We start from the raw sequence: 14,857 nt of genomic DNA on the forward strand, positions 1-14,857 counted from the left end.
ATATAGGTTTTTGGAATATCCTTAGATCTGCAGAGACTTAGCTTCATGGGCAACAAGGTAGGTCAACAATCTTCCACTTTGACAGTAGATGCTTGTAATATGCAAAACTCCGCTCTAAAAAAGGGTTAGGACACTCTATCAGGCTCCTTTTTGTGCAACAGTGTAAGTCATCCAAAAAGAACAAATTCCACACAAGGGTCAGATTACAGAGTTGTGGAAGTCATAAAGCAAGACCTATTCTGAAATTCTTTTTTTTTTTTTTTAAAGATTTATTTATTATTATATCTAAGTAGCTGTCTTCAGACACACCAGAAGAGGGCACCAGATCTCATTAGGGACAGTTGTGAGCCACCATGTGGTTGCTGGGATTTGAACTCAAGACCTTCAGAAGAGCAGTCAGTGCTCTTAACCGCTGAGCCTTCTCTCCAGTCCTATTCTGAAATTCTTGCCAAGTATTTCTTTAGTCTTTTGGCTACTAAATATGTCTTGTCTGAATATCCTTCTAAAACACCAATTAATTATAAACAAACTCATTACTTTTTCATGTGAGCAAAGCACTATAGAAAACTCTCAAAAGGGAAATATGATATAAAACTATATTCTGGCCTCTAGGTACCTCTTCTCCCAGCAGAGAAGCTAAGGTGTGAGGGTCTTTTCCAGTATCTCTTGCAGACAGATAACCTGCAGATGGTCAAGTACTTCATATAAAATAGTTTAACATTTGCATAGAGTCTGAGCCCACCTTTAGCCAATTAACTAGAAGACAGAGAGAGAAGACATAAATTAATAAAATTATAGACGAAAGGGCGACATCACAACAGGTAGCAAGGAAACTCAGAGAATTATAAGGACATGCTTAAAAAAAAAACTCAGCCCAGCAATCTGAAAAACAAACAAACAAAAACCTAAAAGAAATGAATGGATTTCTTGATGTATATGACCTGTCCAAGTTAAAGATTAAATAATCATTTAAACAGACCCATTACCCTAGTGAAATAGAAATAGTAATTAAAGTCTAACAAGAATAAGAACAACAAGTCGTCGTCGTCCAAGGCCAGATGGATTCAGTACAGAATTCTACCAGAATTAACACCAACACTCCTCAAATTATTCTATAATACAGAAACTAGAGAACATTTTCTATGAGGCCACTATTACCCAGGTATCAAAAACACACAAAGATCTCACAAAAAAAGAAAACTATATACCTTTATCCCTTATGAATATAGATGCAAAGATTCTCAACAAAATACTTGCAAACCAAATACAAGAACACATCAAAAGAGTATCCACATGGTCAAGTTAGCTCAATCCCAGAAACGCAGGGATAGTTCAACATATACAAACTGATAAACATAATCTAACACATATACAGACTGAAAGACAAAAATTACACATCATCTCATTAAATGCAGAAAAGACCTATGAAAATTACAACATCCTCTCAAAATAAAAGTCCTGGAAAGACTAGGAATATAAAGGATATACCTCAACATAATAAAAAGATCATTTTAAACAGGCCCACAGCCATATCAATCTAAATGGATTAAAACATAAAGCATATCTACTAAAACCAGGAACACGACAGGGATGTACCTATTCAATACATCCATTAAGTCTTAGCTAGAGCAAATAACTGAATGAAGTCAAGGGAGACACAAATAGGATAAAAAAGTCAAATTATCTCTATTTGCAGAAAAACAACAACAACAACAACAAAAAAAAAGGCAATCTATAATTTCAATGCAATCACTATAGAAATGCCAACATAATTCTTCAAAGAAACTGAACCAAAGATCTTCAATTATATGGGAACACAAAAGATCTCGGATAGCTAAAAGGATCCTAGATAATAAAAGAAGTGCTGGAGGTATCACAATTTCAGATTTTAAATTATATTCTACACTGCACCTAGGAGGCTGAGATAGCAGAACTGACCACATTTTCAAGGCCAGCCTGGGTTACCTAGTAAATCTGGGCCTGCCTGCACTATGAGTGAAGACCTGGTTCCATTAAACAATTAAATAATAAGAAAATAACAGAAGAATATCTTATTTAATAAAAGCAGAGTTTTACTTTATTTTTTAAATTAGCAAGATACAACACCAGAGAGTCTGGGAGCTCAAAGCAGCAGCAGCAGCAAAACGAGTGACAAAAATTAAGACCTCAACATACCATATTTAAACTATAAGAAAATTAAGAAACTATATCTTGTCAGGTATGTCAGTGCACACATTTAATCCCAGCACTTGGGAGGCAGAGGCAGGTGGATCTCTAAGTAAGTTAAAGGACAGCGAAGGCTACACAGAGAAAACTCTTTTGGAGGGTTGGGGGAGAAGGAGAAAGAAAAAGCAGAAGAAAAATATCTTGGTAGAAGATCAAGAACTGAAAGAAAAATAAAAAAGAGGTAAAATATTGATGATCTAAGGATTATTTCTTAGTCAGGCAGGGAGCATGGAATGAGGGTCATAAAACAACGGCCATGGAATGACTTCTCCTAGGACTGAAAAGACTCACTTTAGTAATAACAAGGTTACGACACAAAATGTTGACAGACTGAACAAGTATTGTTTTAATAATTATTGCTTTACACAGTAAATAAATAACTCAATGTAAACAATATTTTAGTTCATCAAACTTCTTTTGAAAGTTAAAATACAGCTGCAAATTCTTTGCAGTGCTTCTCATAATGAGTTTATGTTCCTTCCCTTGACTCGAAGTGGGTTTATAATTATTTCAACTAATAGTGCAGTGGAAATGACACAAGGTTAGGTCCCAAGTCTTATACCCTCTGCCTGGTCATGCAGAACTTGCTTGGTCTTCAAACACTACTACTCAGGGCCATTCTAGGTTAGAGTCTTATCATCATGATTAAAGAGGTCATTCAAAACTCCCATGTGGAGGTTTATTCACCAAGAAACAGACAAATTGCCTTACTATATATACTATGTCAACTTCTTGACCTATATAATCTGTATTGTTTTGTCACAACTAGGTTTGGAACATCTCTGTATAAGTATGACTTATCTTAGTAATAATATATCCTTTCAAGATTAATATTTTTACAAACCAGGGATAGAGATACAATGAGATGAAAATAAGTGATTTGTTTGCAAATCTAATGTCTGGCTCAACAGAATAAGATGGTTGAATTTTCATATTTGCTTCTTATATTCAACCTGCTGTGACTCATATTCAGACAGCTTATGGAGAAACTCTTACTTGTATGTTCTTTTTTTTTTTTTTAAAGATTTATTTATTTATTATTTGTAAGTACACTGTAGCTGTCTTCAGATACATCAGAAGAGGGCATCAGATCTCATTACAGATGGTTGTGAGCCATCATGTGGTTGCTGGGATTTGAACTCAGGACCTCCGGAAGAGCAGTCAGTACTCTTAACCATTGAGACATTTCTTCAGCCCCCACTTGTATCTTATTAAAGAATGAAAGCAAAATAGGGCAAATAACAAATTAGTATTTATTATGACAGTGGCTTTTACTGCAGACTTCAGAAAGGACATTAGCGACCCACATAAATTCTTGAACAACTTTATAGAAATTGATAGTACAGTTTATTTTTTATTTTTTAAAAAAAATACAGCACTCTCAAAAAAGCAATATGCCAGATATTTTTAGACACACACTGTTAAGTAAGACAGTTTCCCTTGCCGTGGCAACAAGCAGTTGAGCAGAGGAAACCCAGAGGCCCGCCTGCCGCAAGCCACACCCAAGCCATGACTACATGTACAAGTACATGGTAGACAGATGGGAAAGACAAGTGGAAACAGTTTGAGCATTATGAAGAGAGGCAGAACTAGAGGGTAAAGAGGAACAGTCTGATATGAGTAGCCTGCCCTACCACCTGAGGTCATGGTGAAGTCCCAGCCCACGCTGCTGCTGAGGGCCATGCTTGGGTCTGTGGCCAGGCAGCATCAGGGGTCTATGTCCATGTTTGTGGGGTGTGTGAGCTGGCCAGGAGGGTATAAGAGCTAGTCCTTCCACTTGCTGGTTACACTAAATGAGCTAGCTGGGACAGTGCTGAAGAGCTCCCCCTGGTGGTATGTGTGCATTGGCTGGGGTGGGGTAGCAGGAGAGGTGGTAGGCTGACCAACTCAGCTACCACTCAGGCCCAGATTCAGGGTTAGCCTATTCCAGACATCTACCCCATTTATGAACTGCTAGAGCATGTGAAAAGGCCAGTGCTGCAGATCCAAACCTAGAGGATCTCCACGACACAGGGCAACAACAGAATATCTGAGAGGAGTTCCTGTGAAGATCCAGTATTGACAGTATAGCAGAAGTCAGAGGCCTCGAATCAGATCAATGACTCATTGCAATGAACATTTGCAAGACGTGTGGATAAACAGGTATAGTGTATGACACACTGTGACACACTGCAGGTTCTAGAACAAGATTTTTTTTACGTTTGTTTGTTTTGTTTTTCTTTTGGGGGATGTTGTAAGGGCAGAGGACAGATATGAAAGGACAGAAATGAATGGGATTGGGGTACATGATGTAAAATTCACAAAGAATCAATAAAAAGTTTTTTGTTTTTTTTTAAATTAAGTTATTTTCCCTCAGCAGAGCTGATGTGGAAGTCCATGATCCATGTTCCTGCTGACTGTAAAGGGCAAGGAAGCTACTTTTGCTGTGGTATTGATGACTGCAGACTCATAGTTGAGAAAGACATAGAAGGTCTATACCTTACACTGTCACTCTGCCCCCAAAGTAACAGCATATGCAGAACACCAAGGAAGAGAATTCTTTTTTTTTTTTCTTTTTTCTTTTTTTCTTAAGGAAATGTGTTATGCATGCTGAAGAGTAGCTTTCCACAGCTGAGGAGTTTGACCTTGCTGCCATGAGTATAAGGGTAAAACAAATTGAAGGGGTTTATCTCTCTTTTCCTTTTTTGGGGGGAGAAGAGGTCCAGAAAGGTGGGGAGTGGACCTTGGAAGACTAGGAATTAAGTATGATCTGGGTTCATGATGGGTATAAGTCTCAAATAATCAATAAAAATATTATGGAAAGAAAAATAATGACTGTTACCTCAAAATCTACTGTTCTAGGAAATATTGTTTTATTTTTTGAATCAAGGTCTCATGTAGACCAGGCCAGCCAGCTTTGAGTGCCTGATGCTGACAGCTTCTTTTATTTACTTATTTTCTTAAATGTATATTTTTTTTCTTTTTTTTTTTTTTTGAAACCGATGTAGACCATGCTGGCCTGGAACTCATGTAATCTGCCTGCCACCCAAGTGCCAGTGTTAACACCACGTCTGATCCTTATGTTTAAATTAGATTCTTTTGAGAACTGGAACACAAAATACTGTATTTATATCACCCTTCCCTTAACTCTCCTTTAATTCCTCCTGCTTTTACTCCCACTTCAAATTTATTTACTTTTAATGTGGTCAATCACACTGAATTAGTCTCACTGATAAACAAAATAGAATGTTTAGATCAGTCCCATCTTGGAAATATAAATAGCCTGATTTTACTTGCTAATATTTTGTTTGGAATTTTCTTTACATTCATGTTCATCAGAAATATTATGTGTTATTTTGTGGCTTTTTTTTTTTTTTTTTTTTTTTTTTTTTTTTTTGTTTCTCTGTGTACTCCTGGCTGTCCTGGAACTCACTCGGTAGAGCAGTCTGGCCTCGAACTCAGAAATCTGCCTGCCTCTGCCTCCCAAGTGCTGGGATTAAAGGCATGCGTCACCACTGCCCAGCTTGTGGCAGTTTTATAATTAAAGTTGGAACATGTCAATTCTTCTTTATTTTCTAAAAGAATCTGTATAAAGGCTGATATTAGGGCTAGAGAGTTGGCTCAGTGGTTAAGAGCATTTGCTGTTCTCTCAGAGGACCCAGGTTCAATTCCTAGCACCCACAAACTCACATCTATAATTCCAGTCAAAGGGAGTCTGGTGCCCTCTTCTGACTTCTGCAGACACATCAGACAGACAGACAGACAGACACACACACACAGAGGCAATAAATAAATAAATCTTCACGTGAAAAGAAATGTTATTAATTCTTCCTTAAATATTTGAAAGAACTCACCAATGAAGCTATATGAGCCTGGGTCTTTCTCTGTGGGAAGATTTTAAGTCATAAATCCAGTATCTTTAAATAGTTACAAATTAAAACATTTATATTAGTTTTATTTTCAAGGAATTTTTCCATTTATGCTTTCAAATATATTGGCTTAACTATTAATAACATTTTCTCACTTTTTTCCATGTCCATTAGATCCACAGAAATCCTCTTTAAATTAGTGATAGTCTTACTTTTTTCTTTGTCTTAAATCAGTTTTCCTAAGAGGTTAATTCACGTCCTTACTTTAAAATTTTGGCTTTCTCATTTACTCCTTTATATCCCTATTGTCTAACTACCCAATGCCATTGTTACGCTAAGTCAAATACTTAAAAATAAATCTAATGAAAATCATAAACTATATGTCTGAAAATAAAAACCTCAAACCCCAGGCCAAAAATATATTTCCACAAGTAACAAAAGAAGGTCTAGATAAGTGTAACCCACACCACATTCACACACTATAGATGGTAGTTCTGCTCCAAGTAGTATCTTTCAGATCAAGGTCAGTTAACCAAAATCTCTGCAGGTTTTGAATGGGAGGAGGAGGGGGAGATTTGGTTTTAAGATTTATAAAGGGCAAAGACCTAAGAACAAGCAAGCTAATCCTGAATGACAATAATCAAGCTTTAGAGTTTATAAAAAAAACGATATTATATCAAGATCCACTATAAAAAGCAATAATTAAAGTATGGTAGTTATCAGTCAAATAGTAAACATATAAAGCAATAATAAAGAATTGAGTCTAGAAATAGATAAACACATAAGATCACTTGACTTGTACAAAGGCTTCACTTTTAACTACATTTCAGAAGGAGAAGAAATGATCTTTTCCAAATTTGGTTTTACAATTTTATATCAAAAGTATCTGACTTCGCTAGTAGTTGGCTAATCTAGATAAATTCTTCCAAATACTCTATAGGAATATTAGTAGTTACAGAAAATAGGTTATAGACAAATAAATTTAGGACATGTTGTATATGGGCTTTAGTTTTCTATGTTCTTTGAGAATTTTTAAAGCTTTGTTGAATCAAGAAAAACCGAAAACCGTAAATCTTACCTTTCACCATCTCACATCACAGAAATCAAATTAAGTCACAGAGATAAGTGTTAGAACAATAATGGTAGCAAGCCTCATGATTTCGATGTAGACAAATTTTTCTTTTATTAAAAAGACTTATTTTTCTTTATAATTGTAGGTCTTTTGTCTGCATGTATGTGTACTGTTTGTGTATGGTGCCTGCAGAGACCAGAAGAGAACACTAAACCCCCTAGAGTTACAGCGGTGAGTGGCCATCTAGATGCTGGAAACAAAACCTGAACCTTCTATAAGAACAGCAAATACACAACTGCTGAGTCATCTCTCTAGCGCCACAAGTTTCTTTAAAAAAAAAAAAAAAAACTTTTAAATCTGAGGTTACATACCATCAAAGAGCCATTTATTTAAAAATCACTAAGTAGATGGAGAGAATTCAAAGAAAGCGAGCTAGAACTAGATAGTGAGACCCTGTCTCAAAACAGTACAAGATTGGGAGAAAGATGATGGGACATTTACAGTGTTTAGATCAAACTAACAAAAAGACACTGGGTGAACAATAAAGTTGAAATAAAACATTCTTGCAGAGGATGAATAGAGGTATCGGAGCTGAATCTTGTAAAATGTCTTTATCCCAAGAACAAGAATACACAAAACATATGAAACATATCTAACACATCAACAGCAAGCAGTCAGCCCAAGTCAATACATGGAAACATCTATTAAGACACTACCCACTCTTTTCAACAAGTAAATTCATAGGCAAAGAGGAATAGCAGAGGGAGGGACTTTTTTAAAAGAACTGTATTCTTATTTAGACAAAAATTGATAGTATGGTATGAAGTTTACATTTAAATAAAATTCTTCACATATATCTAACATATGCTTTAAAAGATTTTATGATATAATTCTAGATGCAGGTCTAAACAATATTAAAAATTGATGGATCTTATGATTCAAGGGAGTATTTTGGACATCAGTTAACCTAAAAATTGTGTCCTCAATACGAAAGTTAATTTCCTGAGACCAGGGCTTGTGAAGTCATTCAACCCTTGAAATGATCCAGTGAAATTTGTGCTGTTGCTAACTGAACCTGCCACAAGCAGTAAAAGTGGGGAAAACAAACCCCCTACAGACGCACGCACGCACGCACCAAGAGTTTCCACCTGAAGAACACTCATCCTCTTCTCCCACCTCCCATAGGCCCTCCTGCAATACTTGAGCCAATGGTTTGGATAGACAAACTGATATTTATAACTTTGTAATTAGAAAAACTTTTTTTCCCTCCAATTTCAGGAATTAGAACTTCTAAGGCAGAATGGTCTGCCTGTATATATTGACAGAGGGACTTTTTAAGCTTAAATGACTTACTAATAATTTTGATCCAAATTCAAACACAACTATAAAGTAACATATCTGGATCAAGATTACTTTTCTGCTTCAGAATTTCCACTTAAAGATCCAAGTGAATCCTTTCAACAACTTAACATTTTTTTTAAAGCAGGGCACTGGTATGACCTCCTGATCCTAGTAGTACCTGGGAAGCTGAGCTAAGAGGACTTGAGTATATAGCATTTTTAAATTTTATGTTTATGAGTACATTGTAGCTCTTCTTCAGACTGTAGCTGTCTTCAGACACATCAGAAGAGGGCATCACACCCCATTACAGATGGTTGTGAGCCACCATTTGGTTTCTGGGAAATGAACTCAGGACCTCTAAAAGAACAGTCAGTGCTACTTTCTTGTTTGTTTGTTTTTGTTTTTGTTTTTTCGAGACAGGGTTTCTCTGTGTAGCCCTGGTTGTCGTGGAACTCACTTTGTAGACCAGGCTGGCCTCGAACTCAGAAATCCGCCTGCCTCTGCCTCCCAAGTGCTGAGATTAAAGGGGTGCGCCACCACCTCCCGGCACAGTCAGTGCTCTTAACTGCTGAGCCCTCTCTCCAGCCCAAGTATATGGCATTTTTTAAGAGTTGCTATTTGAACACTTCTCCACTTCTTATATCAAGAACTTGTTTTAGAAGACATTAAAACCATAAAACATGTATTTGGATGACTGGCTTTTTTTTTTTTTTTTTTGAGACAGGGTATTGGTATCTAGCACAGATCTTGATATCACAGTGGTCCTATCTATGTAAGGGGATTATAGACCTGTGCTATTACACCAGTTATTTTAATGCTCTTAACTTGATAATTTAGAAACAAGTATCAACTGAAAACTAATAAGAGGCTTCAGATTTAGGGAAAAAGAATTCAAATAGTAATCTAGTAAATACAATTTATGAAAAGTAAGTTTCATAACCTATAACATGAAACATGGTGCAAAATATTATTATATCATGTACTTACCTGGCAGAATTCACATGCAACTTGAATTTCATTAAGGTAAACAGTTTATCATGTCCTCTGTTTCATGGCAAAGACACTGAAAAACAAAAATGGTTTTATACTGTTAGAAACAGCTTTGAAACACTTCTTGAAATGCATTGCTTTTTGCAAATGAAAGCACTCAATCAAATGAAATCAGTATGACTTAATAAAAAAAAAACAAGAATCTTTATAATGATAAAGTACTTTTGAAATATAAAAACTCACATAAATGAATTAGATGTATTAATCCATCCAGTTCCATCAAAGAGTTAAGAAAGGAAGAAGTATTTAATTTAGCCCCTAGGGCACAGTTAATCAGCAGTCATTAAAACAGCAATTTTTTTCATACCTTTGAAGTCTGAAAAGAAAAACCAGGCTTAGTGGTATGTGTCTAAAATCACCACTTAGGGAGGTTGAGGCAGGAGGATTGTAATCATCCCTGGGTTACAAGAAATACCTTGTTACAAAACAAAACAAAACAAAAAAAGAAATTCTCATTCTTTTTCTCTCTGTACTTCAAAAGTTCTATTTAGAAATCTTTTAATTAAAAAAAAAAAAAGCATAAATAGAAGCTTTAATAATTCAAAGCAAATAGGTTTATACGGCCATAGAAAAATCAACTTTTAGCTGGGCATGGTGGCACATGCCTTTAATCCCAGCACTGGGGAGGCAGAGGCAGGCGGATTTCTGAGTTCGAGGCCAGCCTGGTCTACAGAGTGAGTTCCAGGACAGCCAGGGCTATACAGAGAAACCCTGTCTCGAAAAACAAAAACAAAAACAAAAACAAAGAAAAATCAACTTTTTGTCAAAATGATTCTCCAACCCACAAAACACTTCCTAGATTAACTTGTTATTACAATTAAATTTTTTAGGTGGATTAAGACTTTTATTTTTTGACTCTTTGCTGAAAGCTAAGTAAGTTTAAGAACTTTTGGATTAAGAAAAATTAAACAATTTAAGCCTTCAGTGTGTTTTCATAACCTATCTCCAAAAGGCCATTTCTAAATTTACTAACCCTCCAGATCTGACCCCACCCCACTGAAAACTATCAATATAGATTGTTAATTGCTGCATAGAAACTGCTATTATTTTCATTAGACACCAATTATTATAATATGAAAAGAACAATTTTACATTCAAAGCTTTACTTTGAGAGATGGAACAGTTGGTGAAGTGCTTTCTGCACAAACCTGAAGAGAGCCTTAGAACTTATGAAAAAGGGAAAAAAAAAAAAAAAGACTAATACTGAAGAAATGGAGACAGGCAGGAGAGAGCCTGGGACTTGCTAGTCAGTCAGTCTCAGTGAGTACCAGGTATAGTGAAAGATCTTCTCTCAAAAAGGCAGTGGTAGTATATGCCTTTAATCCCAGCACTCTGAGTTGGATAGTTCCAGGACATCCAGAGCTACACAGGATACATAGAGAACACCTCCCCCCACAAACAAACAAAGAAAAAAAGAAAAAGAAAGAAAGGAAAGGAAAAGACAAGACAGACACTCGACATTGACCTCAGGCTTCAACATGTATGTGTACCCATATGAATATGCATTTACACACACACACACACACACACACACAAAGAGGTGGTGGTGGGGAGAAGCTCAAATTCCCTTACCTTTGTAGCTGGTGGGCCATGAGTTTTACTGTTAACAGGAATTATCCCTAAGCTCTTGCTAAGCAAGCAATACTTCCCAAGTTGCCATCTAGTATCTCTAGAGAAAAGGAGAAAAGCAGAAGAGAATATACTTATCCTGTTTAATATACATTTTATAATTAAATCTTGCCTATTCCTATTATATAAAATTAAATTTCTCCCAAAATATCAAATGTTTCAAAAAGATGTTCACCATACAGCCCCCAAATTGCCAACACATTACCATCTGTAGGTATAAAACAATTTTAAGGATGGAGGAAAGGCAAAAGAACTATGGTGAAAGGAAGAAAACAAGATTTTTAGCAGCATATACCTGAAGGACAGGTAATAGGTGAAATGTCAGAGTTGAATCAAAGCATCAAATGTTGGCGTGAAAATTAATATTTTTATGTTGTTGCTACACAATAAAAAATCTATGGGCCCTAGTTTAAATGTGCCTCTTACATGGAAATAGTTTGATATTTCTCACATGCATCTTAGAATAGGATTCACTAAGAAAACTCAATCTTGTATCGTTCAGAGATTTAATCATTTCATACGAATACAAGCATCCTAGGACCATGATCATAAGGGACTCAGGGCCCTCTTCTGCTCTGCTATTATCTTAACTCCCTTACTTCTAAAGGTGTATAACAAATGACGTTCTAGCCGTCACAGCTGTGAATCAGGCAGCAAGGGAAACACAAATGAATAATGGCTTCTCTTTAGGGACTTTTCAGAAACTCCAAAGGAAAATTCTACTCACATTCTATGGGACAGAACTTAGTCACTATTGGCCAAAAATGGCAGGGAGGCTGCCCAGATGAAAGTAAACTCTTACAGGCAATCCACAAACTTATAAATGATCACACAGATCCGTTAAATAAGTACTAGATAAGGTGGGATAGGTAAGAACTTGGCAGAAGGTTTAGATAGATATCAAGTATGTTAGGAAAAGTTAGTGATTTCCAAAGAATGATGTTCAAAAGGAAATAAATGTTCCTATACTTTGTGAATTAGCCCCCATTATTACAGACTATTAGAAAGAAGAATAACACTTTCCTTTAGGATCAGTGAAGGTTTCTTAATGTTTAATAACTTAAGAGTGAAAGACCAGAAATTAGAAAGTATCTTAATTCAAAGTTGGAAGAAAAAAGTTTTAAATGAAAAACTATTCTTTATGGAGAAAGGACTCAAAGGATATATTTAGCGACACAAATGCACTCTATGGCTATAAAAGGAATAATAATCCAATGGACAGTTTTGTAGATGGTCTATATGAGCCTAATGGTCTAATTGTACTCTTCAAAAGTACAATTCATTTTTCTTTGTTCTTACATTGCCATTCTGGTATTCATAATTTTCCCTTCTTCCTCTATCACCTGCAGATTGGTCTTATAAATTGGCTCTGTGTGATGGTATTGAAAACATGCTCATGTATTTCAGGCAGAGATAAGATCCTTGCAAACTATTTTGTTTTTCGAAGAAATGTTCATTTTTACAAGCATGGTTTTAGATCTGCCTATCTGCACATAGATGTTTATATTCTTATTTCAGCAGTTGGTCAAAAAAAAAAATCTATAACTAGCATCTTGAAACATAGCAATGCAAGTATCACTTAAAGCAACAAGGGTAATTAAGTTAAATAGCCATACTTGTCCTTCACAGCTTGACTTACTCATAATCATCTTGACACTGATAAACATTAAAAATACCTTTTATTAAAGCTTGGAAAGCACAGATGTAGGGAATCTCTCCACCAGTATTACCCACTTTCTGTATATTTCTTACACTTGAACTTAAGTAACCTACAGGAAGAGGCAGTATCTCCACACAAAGCTACCAGAACTGCTAACAGTAAGCACTCTTATGTAGAGTCAAACACTACCAGAACACACAGCCCAAGGGATAGGTATCACTGTTAAAGAGGAACCACCTTTTCTTAGTCACAAACTCAAGTTTTATATATGCAAGTGAAGTCCTGAGTGGTACTTAGGTATGAAGATACTATGTAAGCAGGTTTGGGGCAACTTTACAAAGGCACAACCTTAAAAGGCTTTGTATTAATTGTATATGAAAACTCTCCAAAGAATATTTGGTTTCTCAGTCTTCAACTTGCCTTTTTCCCTGAGTCCTCATTTTCATGCTTTTCAAAGAGAAATGCCCCCATACTCCTCTCTTACCCCAAATCTGCCCTATACACACATACATACATATTTTGTCTTGTGTTTAATAATGTTTGGAATCCAGGTAGCTCTGTAATTGATAATAGGAACAATAGTTTTTATTTAATGACTACTTCTTCCACTTTTGGAATACTATCTGAAAACTCATGGTCCTGAGAGAGTTCCATGAGAATGAAGAAAAGAAATTTTAGAATTATTAAGTTAGGTGTGCCGGTTTGTATAGGAATGGTTCCCACAGACTCCTGTGTTTGGATGTTTAATTCGTAAGGAGAGGCACTACTGGAAGGTGTGGCCTTGCTGTAGGAAGTGTGTTACTAGGTGGTGGGCTTTGAGGTCTTAGAAGTTCAATGTAGGTCTAGTAGCTCAGTTCATTTCTGCTGCCTTCAGATCAAGATATATTGTAAACAAACAAAACCAGAAATTAAATTCTTCAATAAAGTTTAAGGAGTCAATTTGTAGTAGATGAAATGGTCCCTAAAAATGTCCATGATCCAATTCCTGGAACCTGTGAATAGGTTCTATTAAAAGAAAAGGGAACTGTGCATGTATATAGAGATTACAGATCCCCAAACAGAATGTCCTCAAGGCATCCATCCATGTGAGCCAATCTAGAGTACACTGAGCCATTCAGAGTAAGACATTCATCCAGAAAGAGAAGTCAGCAGGATTAGAAATAGAAGACCTGGGGCTGGTGAGATGGCTCAGTGGGTAAGAGCACCCGACTGCTTTTCCGAAGTTCTGGAGTTCAAATCCCAGCAACCACATGGTGGCTCATAACCATCCGTAACAAGATCTGACACCCTCTTCTGGTGAGTCTGAAGACAGCTACAGTGTACTTACATATAATAAATTAAAAAATCTTAAAAAAAAAAAAAAAAGAAAGAAAAAGAAATAGAAGACCTGGATCTGTCATTGCCAGAGATGGCCACGAGGAAAGCACTTCAGCTTCCCCATATGAAGAGCAGCCCTGGGCAGGTGGGAAGCAACAGAAGAGGGAGGGCAAAGCCAACAAGGTGAGTGATCTTGCAAATGGATTCTTCCCCAGAGACTTCAAATTGCATGTAACATTGTCAACACATTGATTTTGGCTTTAGGATTCCAAACATACAATAAAATCTGGTCATCTGTGACGTGATTGAACTAGAGATTACTTTAAAATACTACATCATCTATATACACAATGAAATATCATACAGAACTTTATTATTGAATATATTTTTATTTTTATGATTTAGTTAAAGTGGAGGGTTCCCAGAGGACCCAGATGAGGCAATCTAAAAGTATATTTACCATATACTTACCATATTATTTACAAGCATATTTACCATATACCATATAAATTGGTTATAGAAAATCTTTATAGTAAACAAAAGTGATAAGTTACCAGAAAGATGGACTTATGCTCTCTTACAATGTCATTCAATGGAAGCAGAACCATACAAATAGGCAGAGAGTTTTCTGTGTCACAATTTCCTTGTGACTTCACAGGTACCACAAAGTACAAGATGATTTTAGAACTACCCTGGTAACAGCAAAATGTTCCT

At 36.1% G+C, this 14,857-nt stretch overlaps 1 protein-coding gene across 6 annotated transcripts in view; it reads right to left on the reverse strand.

The window, feature by feature from the left end:
* Positions 1-14,857, reverse strand: part of Atf2 (activating transcription factor 2) — a 72,628-nt gene that overhangs the window by 49,183 nt on the left and 8,588 nt on the right. For 3 of the 6 annotated variants that reach the window (XM_021192628.2, XM_021192629.2, XM_021192626.2), the window contains exons 2-4: positions 11,110-11,206; positions 9,475-9,550; positions 6,060-6,122 (exon numbers count right to left, since the gene is read on the reverse strand). The gene's annotated coding sequence lies outside the window, so the exon portion shown is untranslated. The remainder of the gene's footprint in view (positions 1-6,059; positions 6,123-9,474; positions 9,551-11,109; positions 11,207-14,857) is intronic. The other 3 variants (XM_021192627.2, XM_029536155.1, XM_029536154.1) reach the window with 1 other exon arrangement.

The sequence above is a fragment of the Mus pahari genome, chromosome 3 (genome assembly GCF_900095145.1).
Source record: "Mus pahari chromosome 3, PAHARI_EIJ_v1.1, whole genome shotgun sequence".
Classification (NCBI taxonomy): domain Eukaryota; kingdom Metazoa; phylum Chordata; class Mammalia; order Rodentia; family Muridae; genus Mus; species Mus pahari.